Below are 16,255 nucleotides of genomic sequence, written 5' to 3'. Positions count from 1 at the left end.
TATATCTTAAATGACATGGACCCTAACCAATGCCTTGAAAAGATCAACTTCCTGGTAGCTGAAGTATGCTCAAGGCATATTCCCTTATTCCCTTAAGAAAAAATAGTAGTAGTAAACTGGAGAGAGACCCTCTACAGGAGAAGGCGAAGAATCACCGAGCTCCTCAAGAATGCCAGATTATCTGAAACACGGAAAGAAGCGCTAACCCGGAAAGTATTTTTTGAAAAAGCCTTTGACAAGTGCGATCATGGTGTAATAGAAGGAGAGAGGGAGGGGGTGAGAGGGAGGGAGGAGAGAGGGGGAGAGAGAGGGAGGGGGGAGAGAGGGAGGGGGGAGAGGGAGGAGAGGGGGGAGAGAGGGAGGGGGGGAGAGAGGGAGGGGGGAGAGAGGGAGGGGGGAGAGAGGGAGGGGGGAGAGAGGGAGGGGGGAGAGAGGGAGGGGGGAGAGAGGGAGGGGGGAGAGAGGGAGGGGGGAGAGAGGGAGGGGGGGAGAGAGGGAGGGGGGAGAGAAAGAGGGGGGAGAGAGGGAGGGGGGAGAGAGGGAGGGGGGAGAAAGGGAGGGGGGAGAGAGGGAGGGGGGAGAGAGGGAGGGGGGAGAGAGGGAGGGGGGCGAGAGGGAGGGGGGAGAGGGAGGGGGGAGAGAGGGAGGGGGGAGAGAGGGTGGGGGGAGAGAGGGAGGGGCGAGAGCGAGGGGGGAGAGAGGGAGGGGGGAGAAAGGGAGGGGGGAGAGAGGGAGGGGGGAGAGAGGGAGGGGGGAGAGGGAGGGGGGAGAGGGGGGGAGAGAGGGAGGGGGGAGAGGGAGAGGGGGGAGAGGGAGGGGGGAGAGGGAGGGGGGGAGAGGGAGGGGGAGAGAGGGAGGGGGTAAGAGAGGGAGGGGGAGAGAGGGGGGGAGATAGGGAGGGGGAGAGGGAGGGGAGAGAGGGAGGGGAGAGAGGGAGGGGAGAGAGGGAGGGGGAGAGAGGGAGGGGGAGCAGAGAACGAGCGAGAGAAAAGGGGGGATGCCCTGTACCCTTCTCCAGAACACAGCTTCATCAGAGATCATTTATTCCTAAGATGACTAGTGTCTGGAACATGTTCCTACAGCATAACATCAACGAAATAGTTAACTAAATGAAATCACTGGCCCACAAATGGCTCCAACTTCATGTTCCCTATCTGTATATATCTTAACAATTAAAATTCTTTCCAATGAGTTGATGTAGGTAACAGCTCCTAGCTTGTAAATAAAGTTAGGAAGCCTAAACCTGACCTTGTAAAACCCCGTGTAAAAAAAAAAAGAGGCAGGAAAGATAGGGAAAGAGGAAGAGAGGAAGGATAAAAGAGATAAGTAGAGGGAGAGAGGTAGTTAACAGCTCTTAGGTTGCAAATAAAGGAAAGAGCTCTTAACTTAATCGTGTAAAACCCTCGTTTTAATAACAAAAGTGTAATGACTGGCGCATCTTACTTAACAGGTACTCAGTGAGCGGTACACTCCAGGTGAGAACATAAAATCAGTAATTTCGATTATCAAAACTTATAAGGTTAGTGAGCAAACTTTCTTGCAGCCAGCAGGAAAATTATTACGAAAACAAGATTTCCGTTCACTCAGTATACAAAGTCTTCCCGATCCCGCATGAATCTGCTAGCAGAGGTACTTTCTCTAATTTTGGAGCCCGAGACTTGTAAAAACTGTTGTAAGGGAAGGGGGCAGAGCCTCTCAACCACGCCTCCACGCTGGGGACTTTAGTGATAATAAATATAAAACTCGTTCCCTTTCACTCTGCCAAGACCGTATGAGTGTGTGGGTGCGATAAACCACTGACATATCTTTACTGGCTTTACAACTGCCATCAGGTGGAATGACCTATCTACATGATGATGCAGCGATTCAGTAGAACAATTATCTCATAATTTACATTTGGAAAATCCTGGAGATTGGTCTCAAATCTCCACATCGAAATTACTCCCTACGAAAGCAAGAGGTTGGGCAGAAAATACGAAGTGCTTCCAATGAAAAGTAGCTGTGCAATGAATGCACGAAGATAATTCAATAAGCATAAAAGGAGCAAGATTTTTCAACATCTTCCTTTCATACACAAGAGCTACCATATATACTATTACCTGCTTCCAAGAGGGGGAAGAGCAAGAAAAAACCCAGTGAAAAAAGCAGAGGTGCAGTAAGCACAAGAGAACACTATCAACATTCGTGGTCACCAATTATGCAACATCTTGCCAGAAGATATCAGAAATACTGCTAGGACAAGTATAGAAGTTTTCAAGAGGAAACTGGACAAGTATCTTCACCAGGTGTCAGATCAACCGGGCTGTGATGGATATGTGGGGCAGCGGCCCTCCAGCAGCAACAGCCTGGTTGACCAGGCAAGCACCAGACAAGCCTGGCCCATGGCCGGGCTCCGGGAGTAAAAAATAAAAAAAAACTCTTGGAACTCATCAAAGGTATATCGAATGTAAAGGAAATGTCATCTAGTTCCTGATCAGCTGGGCTATCGTGCCTACCTGGACTGCATGCGGTTGGCACCTATACCCTAACTGATAACGTCATTAACTAGGCGGCCTGATCTGGTACCGCACTGAAGGGTCCAGGAATCCCCAGAATCTTTAAATAACCTTCAGGTGCCATGCAAGGGGCCCATTATTTAACACCACCGCAAGATATCAGGAACAGTGCCTGAACAAGTGTAGAAGTCTCCAAGAGGAAACTTATGTCTCCCCGAGTGCCAGATCAACCAGGCTGTGTTGAGTATGTGGGCCTGTGGGCCACCGGCTCACAGTCCTGGCCTAAGGTTGGACTGCAGTAGGAAAACTCTAGAAACATTTCATAGTTACATCAAAGATGTATATACGGTACCTTCTTGGCCATGTTTGTAGCCCGTTCCAGTCTTTTTGGAGTCTACTGGATATTTTTCTCGTTCTTATCCTCATCATTAATTTCAATCAAAATATGATACCGGTATATAATTACAGATAAAGGATTTCAACATACAATTGTTTTTTTTCCAGATACAAGTAGCATAGGTACTTGTAACGAACTAGTGACTTAACTAGTCTACCGTTACAATGGTAATACTAACCAAAATGCAAATCAGGAAATAGCTAAAATTAACGGTCTATCTTGAAATAACGTAATATAAATAAATCGTTAATCTGTCCATGTTATAGGTACAAACGTTACTTACATCTGGAAAAAGGCAATGATGGAATGTCCTGACCATCATTCCTCTAAGATTGCTGAAAAAACTGACTTACAACTCGGAAGACAGGATGTTCATATTACTATGTTAGTTTTCGTAAATAATTCCCAACATTTACTTCTAAATTTTCCTCTAAGCTTACAAAAAATATTTTCGTTATATTAAATATAAGTAGTTAGGTCACAGAATCTTATAAAAACATTTTAAACAAATACGGGTGCGTCGATAATAAAAGAACCTGCGATGTCTGGTAAGGCACTGCACCACTAAACTTTCAAAGTATAAAAGGAGCATTACTCATGAGAGAGCGGGTTCTAAATTATTTGAGGCAGGTAAGCCTTTACTGGTGTAACGTATCGTCCACGTGGGTGAACGCTGCAGTCTATCAGTTTCCCTGCATTTCGTGTCCTCTCACCACTTGTTGGCATTTACGCCTCTACTTTAGCAGAATCGTTTGTAAGAAGGCTGTTGTGACACCACTGGTAAGAGGAACCGGGTGTTCTCCTGACCCGCCTCACCCCCACTAGCGGCATCCGCTGCAATTTTGCACCCAACAATTATAAAAGCCTTCATCAGCAGATGATTTGGGTCAGGCGGATGCCATCTGTAGGTGTCTCCCATTATACTAATTTATATATAATTATCTATAATCTATAGCTCAGACGCTCACACTGCTTTTATAATTCAACGTTTATTAAATAATTTTGGTAAAATTCAAGTTTAAGAGAAATTTTATTCGCATTAGCTGTGTAAATATTTTTTGTTGCATTAATGTACCTATTCAATACTGTTACAAAACTGATCATACAACTCATAATACTGATTAAATTACAAATTATCCGACTGAGGGAGGAACCACTTAAAAAAAAATTTGTTTTATAATTTGAATACTAACAGGAAAAATATCTGATATATCTAGTAATTTAGTCATACACTTCTATTAAGCCCAATACTAGAGGTGATTATTGTCTTGAATTCTGCATAGTCAATAATAACTTTTTATTTTCTCCTGGGAATTACATTATGCTTAGGGTTTACCTTGAGTGTTTTATATTTCCCTAACCAGCATTTTTTTCCTGAGAAAGTCTGGAACCTTTAACACGTTCTGTGGCTTTCTACGCCTGCCTACCTGGAGTCTGCCTGAAGTTTGTTCCGGTAGGGGAGGAAGGGGGGGGGGTTCAATGCCCCCACGGCCTGGTCTCATGGCGGATAAAGCCTGATCAACCAGGCTGTTACTGCTGGCCGCACGAAGTGCAACATAGCCCGGCTGATCAAGAACTGACCTGATAGAGGAGCATGCATTATATTCATTTTTTTTTTTTCAAATTTTCTTTCTTATATAATAGTACGAGTTCGAATTTTGTATGGTGTGTCGATGTAGCGATCCTGTCAAGACACTAGTACATCAATATCTGTTAATGGATCCGGGGATCATCGCTCTCGCGGCCCGATCTCAGAACGTGTCTTCTGAATTGAAAAGGAAATATCACAAGACTGAGAACAATTAAAAAAAAAGTAAAGTGTATACTGAGTTTAAAGTTGAAATTTTAAGAATTACCTACGTGATAAAAGTTCATGAGACAAAGAACAGACTACAACTACCAGAATGTTAAGATATCTAACAGGCTTCAGTTTACCACATGAGAGAACTAACAAAGTGTTCCGATGGTCAACACCATCGTGGGACGGTACCAAACTAGACCTCCCGCTGGATCATCTGATCAATGAGGCTGTTGGTACTTGCAGCACGAAACCCAACGAGCACCACAGTCTGGCTGATGAGACACTGACTTGAGAAACTTATCCAGTTTTTTCTTGAAGACAGCCAGAGGTCTGCTGACAATCCACTTTGTGTATGAAAGAAGGACATTCAAAAGTTTTGGTTCATTCACTTAGTTTTCCCTTAGTGCGCTCAACGCATCCCTTCTTTTCGCTAAAGGGTATGGGTATTTTGCACCGTCTGGCAAGCCTCTTACTTTTATGGGGACTGATCTGTGCGTGTTGATTTGGGACCAATCTTCTTAGAATTTTCCAGGTGTAGATAATATACTGTTCCCCTCTCGCTTACATTCCAAGGAGTAGAGATCGAGAAATTTCAAACGGTCCCAGTAATTTGGGTGCTTGACTGAATCTATACCGGTAGTGAAGGTTCTCTGCATCATTCGCGTGGCATTCCTTAATCTTAAGGTTCTAGCAATCCAGCCTGTGAATGCAGGTTCTAGTAATCCAGCTGTGAAAGTGATATTGTTGTGATCCTTGAAGGTGAATTCTGACGTTATCACCCCATTAGTCTTACGCTCTATCGAGTTTGTTTTATACTCCATTCCTGTATTTTTTTAATTAAGTTTTCTATAATTTTTCTTCATTAAGCATCATACTGCTGACAATGGCCCACTGGAAGGCTGTTTATATCTGCTTGGAGGTTTGCCGTGTCCTCAATGGAAGTCACTCTCGTACAGATTCTAGTATCGTCTGTAAAGGATGATACGGTACTATGATTTATGTCTGATTATGCCGGAAATGAGAAGGAAAACAGGGACTTGTATTATTTTACAGCCCCCTTTGAGGAGTGGGATTATGCCAGTGGTTTTTAAGGACCAATGAGTCCTGTGCCAAGGCTGCTACTCCATAAAATATTCATAAATATTCTTGGTTAATATGAATCTCCGTAAGTCAGGGCCTGGGACAGGTCGCAGGGACAAGTAATCGATGGCTTTTCCAAAGTCAAATAGAGTTATGCCAGAAAAAATGGAGATGTCGGTAGGGATTTGAGTCTCATCCAAGAAAAATTAATTTGGACTGTTACTCTTTAAACTGGTTAATGGTTCACTGAACACAGAATCACATTACAACGTTAGTATTTCACTCAATTCCCTGTTGTCATGAGTGTAAATTTCATCTTGAAGCAAGGGCCCGATACTGAATGTTCTGGATTTCGCATGTAAGAAAGTATTTAGTATTTTTTTCCAGTGGGCAACGGTAAACAATATGATGTTCAATGTGGACAAATTCCAACTACTCCGTTATGGAAAACTGGAGGAGATAATAACTAGAACAGAGTATACTACTGACTCCGGCCATACAATAGAGCGGAAAAATAATGTAAGGGACCTGGGAGTAGTAATGTCTGAGGATCTCACTTTCAAGGATCACAACAGTGCCACGATCGCACGTGCAAAGAAAATGATAGGATGGATAATGAGAACTCTCAAAACGAGAGATGCCAAGCCCATGATGATCCTTTTCAAATCACTTGTTCTCTCTAGGCTGGAATACTGCTGTACATTAACATCTCCATTCAAAGCAGGTGAAATCGCAGATCTAGAGAGTGTACAGAGATCCTTTACTGCACGTATAAGTTCTGGCAAGCACCTTAACTACTGGGAACGCTTGGAAGCACTTGACTTGTACTCGTTGGAACGCAGGAGGGAGAGATATATCATAATCTACACTTGGAAAATCTTGGAAGGAATGGTCCCAAATCTGCACACAGAAATCACTCCCTACGAAAGTAAAAGACTGGACAGGCGATGCAAAATGCCCCCAATAAAAAGTAGGGGCGCCATTGGTACACTAAGAGAAAACACCATAAGTGTCCGGGGCCCAAAACTGTTCAACAGCCTCCCATCAAGCATTAGGGGAATTGCCAATAAACCCCTGGCTGCCTTCAAGAGAGAGCTGGACAGATACCTAAAGTCAGTGCCGGATCAGCCGGGCTGTGGCTCGTACGTTGGACTGCGTGCGGCCAGCAGTAACAGCCTAGTTGATCAGGCCCTGATCCATCGGGAGGCCTGGTCATGGACCTGGCCGCGGGGGCGTTGATCCCCGGAATAACCTCCAGGTATGTTTTTTTGTTCCTTTGCCTCTCCTGGGCCTTATATGATTCATTCAGTTTGAGTTCAATATTTTCCACTTCCCTTGCTAGTGTTTCTTTTCGTTCGGAAAATCTCGACTATGCTCCAAATAGCACAATTCGAGGGACGAGTGTACCAAATAACTTAGGCGTTTGACTGAATTTAAATAGGCAGCAAAAGTTCTCCTTGCATTCTCCAGATCTGCAATTACGCCTGCCCAAATGGGGTCTGTTAAAGCACAGCATATTCCAGTAGAGAGAGAACAAGTGACTTAAATAACCCAGCCTCTGATCTTTGACCTTACGTAACCTCCCACGTAGAGAGTGAACACAGGTCGCCACTTTCAATGGCTCTCCCAAGCGATTCTATTTGTTTTTACTTCGAGATTCCAGAAATTACTAATCTGTCTTACGTTGTAACTAAAAAAAAATTCTATACCAGCCTGTACAGTTAAGGCCGTACAAAACACTTTTTTGTTGGGGAGGGAGGGAGAGGAATTTAGTTATTGAAATAATAAGTAATATACACAAATGCTACATAACGGAAATGGGTAATAGTGAAAACACCCTACGAAAGTAAGTGATAAAATCTTACCAGAAAGAGTGGGTTACTTGTAGATAGTTCCAAGAATCAGACCCCACAGTCCGCTCCCAAGCCAACCCTCCCTGGTATAGAAAGCGTGCGGCATTTGACCTTTTTTTACCATCGTGTCGGTATTTTGTGTCATCTTTTCACCTAGCCTTCCTGTTCATGGCCTCTTAAGTGCCGGATCAACCAGGCTGTGATACATATGCGAGCCAGTGGGCCACCAAGCAGCAACAGCCTGACTGACCAAGCAAGCCTGGTCCAGGACTGGATTGCGGGAGAGGAAAAACTCTAAATCCAATAAATAGCATGTCGGTTATAAAGGCATTTCATATGCTTATTGCAAATCCTACGCAAACCGGATCTTAATAATAACACGTTCTTACATTCTTCTGTGGTTTCTAGCAGAACCGAAAATCTCAACAAGAGATGCTAACTACTGTTCGTAATAGAGAAATGCAGCTCCTTGTGAATAGCACTCAAATGCAGCATTTTACTCCTGGAGCTTACCTGGACATGGTTTCGGGAACAATGCCCCCGTGGCCCGGTCTCCAATCAGACCTTCCAATGGATGGCTTCAACAACCACGCTATTGGTGTTAGCCGCCCGCAGTCCAACACATGCACCACAGCCCGGCTAATCGGGAACTGTTAAGAACTTAAATGTGCTTGAAGACAGTTCTTGTTAATTTCCCTTGTATGAGGGAGGTTGTTGGTCTTAATCCCTTCATGCTTATTAAGTTCTCTCAGTGTTCTCAATGCACCCCTTGTTATTCAGTGGGAATATTTTAAGCCGTCTGCCAAGCCTCGTGTGTTAATGGGAAGTGATCTGTGTGCAGAGAACTCGAAAGAGCAACCACCTCCACGTGATGAGTTCCAGGTATTCTGAGTGACATTAATCACGATGTGTAGTAACACCAATATTGGACTTTAGCAACAATAAACTTTAGGACTCATTAATATATTGTTGTTTATATGGTCATCTTCACCGTCATTAATGACGGTGGTAATGGTTAATACCTTCCTTCTCCCTCCCTGGAGACCAATGGTGCTAATACCTTCTCCCTCCCTGGAGACCACTGGTGCTAATACTTTCTCCCTCCCTGGAGACCACTGGTGCTAATACCTTCTTCCTCCCTACCTCCCAGAAGGCCACGGATGTTCCTACCTTCGCCCTCCCTCCCTACATCCCCAGAGACCACTGGTGCTCCTACCTTCTCCCTGACTACCTAAATATCAGAGGAAGATTTATTCATACAGGTGGCGCCTGGTCAGCCATGCTGTGATTGCTATTCTGTTGCTGTCAGTCACCAGAAAAACCTGGCCTGAATCTAGTGGGGCGTGCATTAATCTCATTAATAGAGTGATGCATTTCTATGCGGAATACACTACAACCTATTCTATAATGAAACCTAACGGAAACAAAATGTGGCGTGAAGCGAGAGAGAAATGCATATAGTGTTTTATACCCGGGAGTAGATGATCTGGCACGGTGTTTTTGATGATTGTGATCATAGCCCATTCTCATGAGCAGCTTCAGTATTTCACTTTGGCTAAAGACCATCAGATGAATGACGATGACACTTCATTGAACACGCGTTTATTGGACTATTTTACAGTCCGCTTAGGTCTCGGTTTTCTGTTTGTACTTTACAAAATTATCGCCTTTATGTATTATATACTGTATAAAAAGGAGTTATAAGGTATACCGAAAAAATTGCTTAAAACAGAATTTAAGAAATCGACGTTGGTTGTAGGACGAGGAGTTGGTGACCAGTGGCGCCACATTCGCCCAGTGAAAGGCTGCACCCGGTGGGGGCGGCGTCAACTTAGTTCTCTGCCACTACGCTAGGGGTCCAGCACGCCTCAACAGCTGACCGGGCCACACCAATACATCTCGTCACCATAATTTTTTTTATCACTCCTTTTTTACAGGCTACACATTTATGTTATGAAAACACATCTGTTACAAACTAGGTAACAAAGCAATAAGTTACAAGGAAACTATTAAAAGACACGTGGAAAGACACTAGCGCAGGAGTATTCACAATACCACTTGGGGGATGTGACAAAACGTGTGGGGGAAACAGCAAGATCTCTGGATATCGGGATCCGGGAGCACAAGAACGCCTGCAACTGATGATCGTCAAAGCGCGTGTCCAACACAGAGACGATGTTGGACAACTTGTGAAATTCAATGAGGCCTGATGAGCCAATAATGAAGATTTACGACAAAAGTGGATAGAGGCTGTTCTAATTGCCGTCAGTAACACAATCCATAAAAAAATCAGGCAGTTACACTATATCCAAATTGCTGATCAACAGGATATTGCCCATTCTGGAGACAGCTGTAAGACGATGTTGACAGGCCCCTCTGAAACCCAATTAACCACGATTATACTACTACTGCTGTTACTACTACACTTTTACAGCTTGCCACTTGACTCCTGCCACTATATATACTCGTTCTTAGTTATCACTGTATTAGGACCGAAGAAGCCACTCGTGGGGGAAACGTTTCCTCTAATAAATGTCCTGAACGGTACACAAATGCCATTTTCCACATTTTGTCAGTATCACCATACATATTTCATTAGATGACAGAACACACTAGATAACAATTAAAAACAAATTGTGGCAATGGCACACAGTAGCGACAGAGCACATTAGGTGACACTGGAACACTAAGCTGCAATGGAACAAACTAAGTGGCAATAGAACAAACTAGGTAACAGTCGAGAACAAATTAAGTGACCACGGAACACAAACTAGCGGGTATTGGAATACACTAGGTAGTAATGAAAATGGTAATGGGTGTTAACACACGTTACGTGAAGAAGCATGAACTAGGTGACAATGGAGCAAGAAAGGTGCCGATGATGTGTTAGGGGATGCCACGCCCACTGGCTGTCCCAGCCGCTGCTCAGCTGGCTCCCCCTCCCGACATAAATCCCCACCCAGGCCACTATCACAACCCCTCTCCCCCGCCACCACTACTCGCCAGCATCTCACAAGCCAGCTGACGTAACCGCTATTGTTGGGACTCTGCCACGCCGAAAAATGGAAGGTGGAAGAACTGCAGGCCCGTCTTAGTATTGCACTCCCTTTCGGTCTCCTTTTTCTTTAAACTAACCATATGGCTGTTCTCTCACACATGTCCCTACAATGCCACATACAAACGTTAAGACTCATAATTGAAAGGACCTTAATATAACTTCGGGTGGGGCCGGGCTAGATGTATGCTGCATTTCCTTATGCACCGGCTATCCCTGTTCACATAGCAATAAATAGATGTCTTATACTGTTTTCGTTCGCTTCCTACACAAGACTCTAAACACCAAAACAAAGAAATCACACTGCTTTGCTTTCTAAAGTTAATCATGATTATTAACCCCGGAGGGTAAATAAAGTTGTAGTATTTAACCTTAGTATGATGCGAGACAAACAAGCGGGTAAGCAACATGACTAACGTCTATACTCATCACAAATTACCTCTCACCAGTGTTAGGGAATCACTCTCTATTATGACCTCCGTAACGCCGATATGGGGATCTTGATTCAAGAAATTGGACGTGACTTCCCCATCCTTGATTTAAACGTGATTTTCTTTAATTTTCCAAGGCGCTGTATGACCTCTACGGGCTTAGCGCGTCCTCCTCTTAATGTAGCTAATAATAATAATAATAATAATAATAATAATAATAATAATAATAATAATAATAATAATAATAATCAAATTAACGAAACAACTCTCGTAAATACTACTAAAAAAATTGGTACCTTTCTATGAAAATAGTATTCCTACCAATTCTTATGAAATTTTTATTAAATGGTGCCCAAAAAAGCCCAGCAAATAGATAAAAACAGAGGACTCTGTTATCAAACATCGGATCAATGTGCCGGATCAAGTTTTCTGTTTTCGGTAAACATAAGTGTTTGACCTAGCGACCATAATAAAAAAAATCTTACTATACATTTACGATAAAAAAAAAAAGGATTCAAAAGATATACAATATGAAAGGTAACAATTCTTAAACCGACGATAACAATGCCTGAATAAACGTGTTCATGTTCTTGGACATACTTCAAAATTCTTATAAAATTATAACCTTTGACTTTTGATATACCTTTGATGAGTTTCGAGTCTTACTACTCTCGGAGCCCGGCCATGGGCCAGGCTCGTCTGGTGCTTGCCTGGTCAACCAGGCTGTTGCTGATGGAGTCTCAGTGCCCCACATATCCATCACAGCTTGGTTGATCTGGCACCTACCTGGAGGGTATTCCGGGGAGCAACGCCCCCACGGCCCGGTTCATGACCAGGCCTCCCGGTGGATCAGAGTCTGATCAACTAGGCTGTTATTGCTGACTGCAAGTAGTGAAACGTACGAACCACAGCCCGGCTGATCTGGCACTGACTTTAGGTATCTGTCCAGCTCCCTCTTGAATGAAGCCAGGGGTCTATTGGTAACTCTCTTTATGCCTGGTGGGAGGCTGTTGAACAGTCTTGGGCCCTGGACACTTGTGTTTTTCTCTTAGAGTACTAATGACACTCTTACTTTTCATTGGGGATATGTTGCACTGCCTGCCAAGTCTTTTGCATTCATAGGGAGTGATTTCTGTGTGCAGATTAGGGACCAGTCCCTCTAGGATTTTCCAGGTGTAGATTATGATCTCTCTCGCATGCACTCCAGTGAGTACAAGTTAAGTGCCTCCAAGCATTCCTAGTAATTAAGGTGTTCGACGGAATTTATATATATACAATAAAGGTTCTCTGTACATTCTCTAGATCTGCAATTTCACCTGTCTTGAATGGAAATGTTAATGTACAGCAGTATTCCAGCTTAGAGAACAAGTGATTTAAAAAGGATCACTGGCTTGGCATCTCTTGTTTTGAATGTTCTCATTATTCATCCTATGATATTCTTCACAGATGTTAGTGGCACTGTTGTGATCCCTGAAGGTGAGATCCTCAGACATTACCAATCCCAGGTCCTTCACGTTACTTTTCTGCTCTATTGTAGTGAAGATACTTGTCCAGCTTTCTCTTGAAGACTTGTACACTTGTTCCAGCTGTGTTTCTGATATCTTCAGTAAGATGTTGAATAGTCTGGGCCACAAATGTTAATACAGTGTTCCCTTATTGTGCCCACCGCACCCCTGCTCCTCACTGGGTTTATTTTGCACTTCCTCCCATCTCTCTCATTCCAATATGTTACTATGACAGTGTGAGGATTTGGGACTAGGCCATCGAGTACTTTCCCGGTATATGTTATCATGTATCTCTCTCTCCTCCGCTACAGTATGTGTTCAAGACTTTACGGTGCTCCCAGTAATTTAAATGCTTTACTGGCTCTATGTGGGCCATAAATGATCTCCATTTGTTCAAGTTCTGATATTTCTCCTGCCTTGAACAGGACTGTCATCACTGAGCAATACTCCAAATGAGGGAGCACTAGCAATTTGTTAGGTAAGACACATATGCAACAGTTAGGTATCTTTATTATGAAACATTTCGCCTACACAGTAGGCTTCTTCAGTCAAGTACAGAAAAGTTGATAGAAGCAGAAGATACTTGAAGACGATGTAATCAGTCCATCACCCTTAAAGTTTTGAGGTGGTCAGTCCCTCAGTCTGGAGAAGAGCATTGTTCCATAGTATGAAACAATATGGAGATGAAGTGACAGAATGGAGCTTTTTATAGCGCTCCATTCTGTCACTTCATCTCCATATTGTTTCATACTATGGAACAATGCTCTTCTCCAGACTGAGGGACTGACCACCTCAAAACTTTAAGGGTGATGGACTGATTACATCGTCTTCAAGTATCTTCTGCTTCTATCAACTTTTCTGTACTTGACTGAAGAAGCCTACTGTGTAGGCGAAACGTTTCATAATAAAGATACCTAACTGTTGCATATGTGTCTTACCTAACAACCTGTCGGTATTTTATACCATTTTAATGTTCAAACTAGCAATTTGAAGAGCGTCATCACTGGTATCATTTTCCTTGTTTTGAAAGTTCTCAATACCCACCCCATCATCCTCCTGGCTGTCACAATCTTTGTCTTATGTTCTTTGAAACAAAGTTCAGCTGACAATTATTCTCAAGTCTTTTATGTGTTCCTTTTATTCAATCTGATCTCGAGTTATGTATACAGTGTTCCATTTGAGTTCTTCATTCTTTATACACTTGAGCAGCTGGAACAACTATTTTGTCTCCAAACTGGTTCGTCTGTTGTGCCTTGGTGTACTAACTGCTATAAGGAGAGCACATGTCAGCTGAAATAACTGATAAGCCACTAACAATATTAACTCCATCCTTGGCTGTTAAAACAGTTTTGTAGTACTGCACTACCTTGGCAAATTACTATTATTCAAATCCTATATGAACCTTCCCTCTTTCCCCTCCCTCCCTCACCATAAATTTCTCAGAATTAGTTCCATGGAAGAAATACTAATGTTCGTCTCTGCATCTAGTCTGGCAGGAAACAGGAGTATACAGAACCTTTCCTGAAAGGTTCTCATTATGACATGATGTTTCATTATATTCCCACTAGTAATATAAGCTAGAAAAGAATGAGTAAGGAGAGAACCTATTGCTTTTCTGTCCTGTCAAGTACACATAGAAAACCTGTAGTCTCTTCTATATCCTCATGATCTAAACAAAATATTCAACTGGAACTACTGTAGTAGTTCCAATTTTTCCAGAGTTAAGCTTTTGTCTCACACACTGAGTTTAATCCCTGGCATGGGTAGAAATGTTGGGCATGTTTCCTTACACCTGCTGTCCCTGTTCACCTAGCAGTAAGTAGGTACCTGGGTGCTAGTCGACTGGTGTGGGTCACATCCTGGGGGACAAAATTAAAGGACACCAATGGAAACTAAAGTCCTCAAAGATGCACCAACTTTCTTGGGTTATCCTGGATGGCTAGCCCTCTAGGTTAAAAATACAAACAAATTTTATCTTACTGTACCACTACAAACTCTCCAGATAAGAAATTTTGTTTCAGATTTTGACTTTAGTTTCAGAAGGAATCATTCTTTAAATGTTGCTCTGACCTTAGTAATATAACATTCATTAGAAAAGAGTATCCACTAAGAAAACAGACCTGATCATGGGAAATCCAATGATCACACAATGAGCAAAAATTTATGGTACAGTATTCTTAATTTATAAGCCATGCAATAAAGCAAAAACAAAATGGGTTGTGTAAAAAAATATAAATAATCAAAGCTATATACAGTTGAGAATCCTTTATCCAAAATGCTTGGAACCGTGTCTCAGATTTCAGATTTTTTCAGATTTTGGAATATTTGTATATTTGCATCTATAAAATGGGACAACTTGTGGATGAGACCCAAGTCTAAACACGGTCCTGTACGGTACCAAAAAACACACATCACAGCTTACAAATAAAAATAAGAAAAACGCAGGCCCAGATTATGCTAGGTCTGAGAAACTTGAGGGAGAGGGTACATCATCGATGACATCACTTTGAGGAGGAACACTAGAAACCATTGAGGGACCTGGACACTAATGCTCTAGGGATGAGGAAGCACTGTGCTGGATGACTTTTGTTTTTTTATGTTTTTTCCAGTGTCATATGCCTCAATAGCAATGGTTTTTGTCACAGCAGTCTCTCATCAGCTGTAGTAAATATTTTCCTGTGGCAATAATGCCAGAACAGCGATGTCTCATCAGTATTGTATATTTGTCCTGCTGTTAGGTTTTCATCAGCAACAATCATAGCAAAAACATCAATGAATTTCTCAGCTGTTTCGAGATCAGCAGATGTTTCACCGCCACTAATTTCTGTAATCAGTCTGCTGAATATTGACAGTTACCAGAGTCAAGGATGCTCCTCCAATTCTGACTGGCTAAGTTTTTTGGAAAAAAAAAAAAAGGCTTTCCTAAAATGAGCTACAACATGCTAAATTTTTATGAAACAAAATAGAAATACAGTGGACTCCCGGTTTACGATATTATTTCATTCTAGAAGTATGTTCAGGTGCCATTACTGAACGAATTTGCTCCCATAAGGAATATTGTGAATTAGATTAGTCCATTTCAGACCCCCAAACATACACGTACAAACGCACTTACATCAATACACTTACATAATTGGTCGCATTGGGAGCTGATCGTAAAGCGGGGGTCCACTGTACTACAATGGTACCTTGAGATACGAGCAGCTCCCAACTCGAACAATTATGTAAGTGTATTTTTGTAAGTGCTCTTTTAAGTTTATTTCTGGGGGTCTGAACAGCTTAAGCTAATTTTCATTATTCCTTATGGGAACAAATTCGTTCGTTATCGGCACTCGAACAGCTTTCTCGAACAAATTAAGTTCATAACTCAAGGTACCACTGTATATGTCTTAAAGCATTTGAGAGAAATGTGAAAAAATACAGTGGACCCCCGGTTCGCGAAGTCATCAGTAACCGATAAATCCGGTATCCGAAGAGTTATATCGCAAAAAATTTGCCTCGGTTCCTGTTACAAAACCCGGTATGCGATACGATTCATACGAGACGTGTCCAGTGTTTACAAGCCAGCCAGTGTGCGCGCATCTAAGGATACATTCGGTACATTCTATATTATCCATATTATCACTGTTTTTGGTGCT

The 16,255-nt window shown here is 42.5% G+C and overlaps 1 protein-coding gene across 3 annotated transcripts in view; it reads right to left on the bottom strand.

The window, feature by feature from the left end:
* Positions 1 to 16,255, bottom strand: part of chb (chromosome bows) — a 788,037-nt gene that overhangs the window by 762,775 nt on the left and 9,007 nt on the right. The window lies entirely within an intron of this gene.

This window comes from Cherax quadricarinatus, chromosome 44 (assembly GCF_038502225.1).
Source record: "Cherax quadricarinatus isolate ZL_2023a chromosome 44, ASM3850222v1, whole genome shotgun sequence".
Lineage (NCBI taxonomy): Eukaryota > Metazoa > Arthropoda > Malacostraca > Decapoda > Parastacidae > Cherax > Cherax quadricarinatus.
Note: the sequence above shows the minus strand (reverse complement) of the source record. Positions and strands in the feature narration are given on the sequence as shown.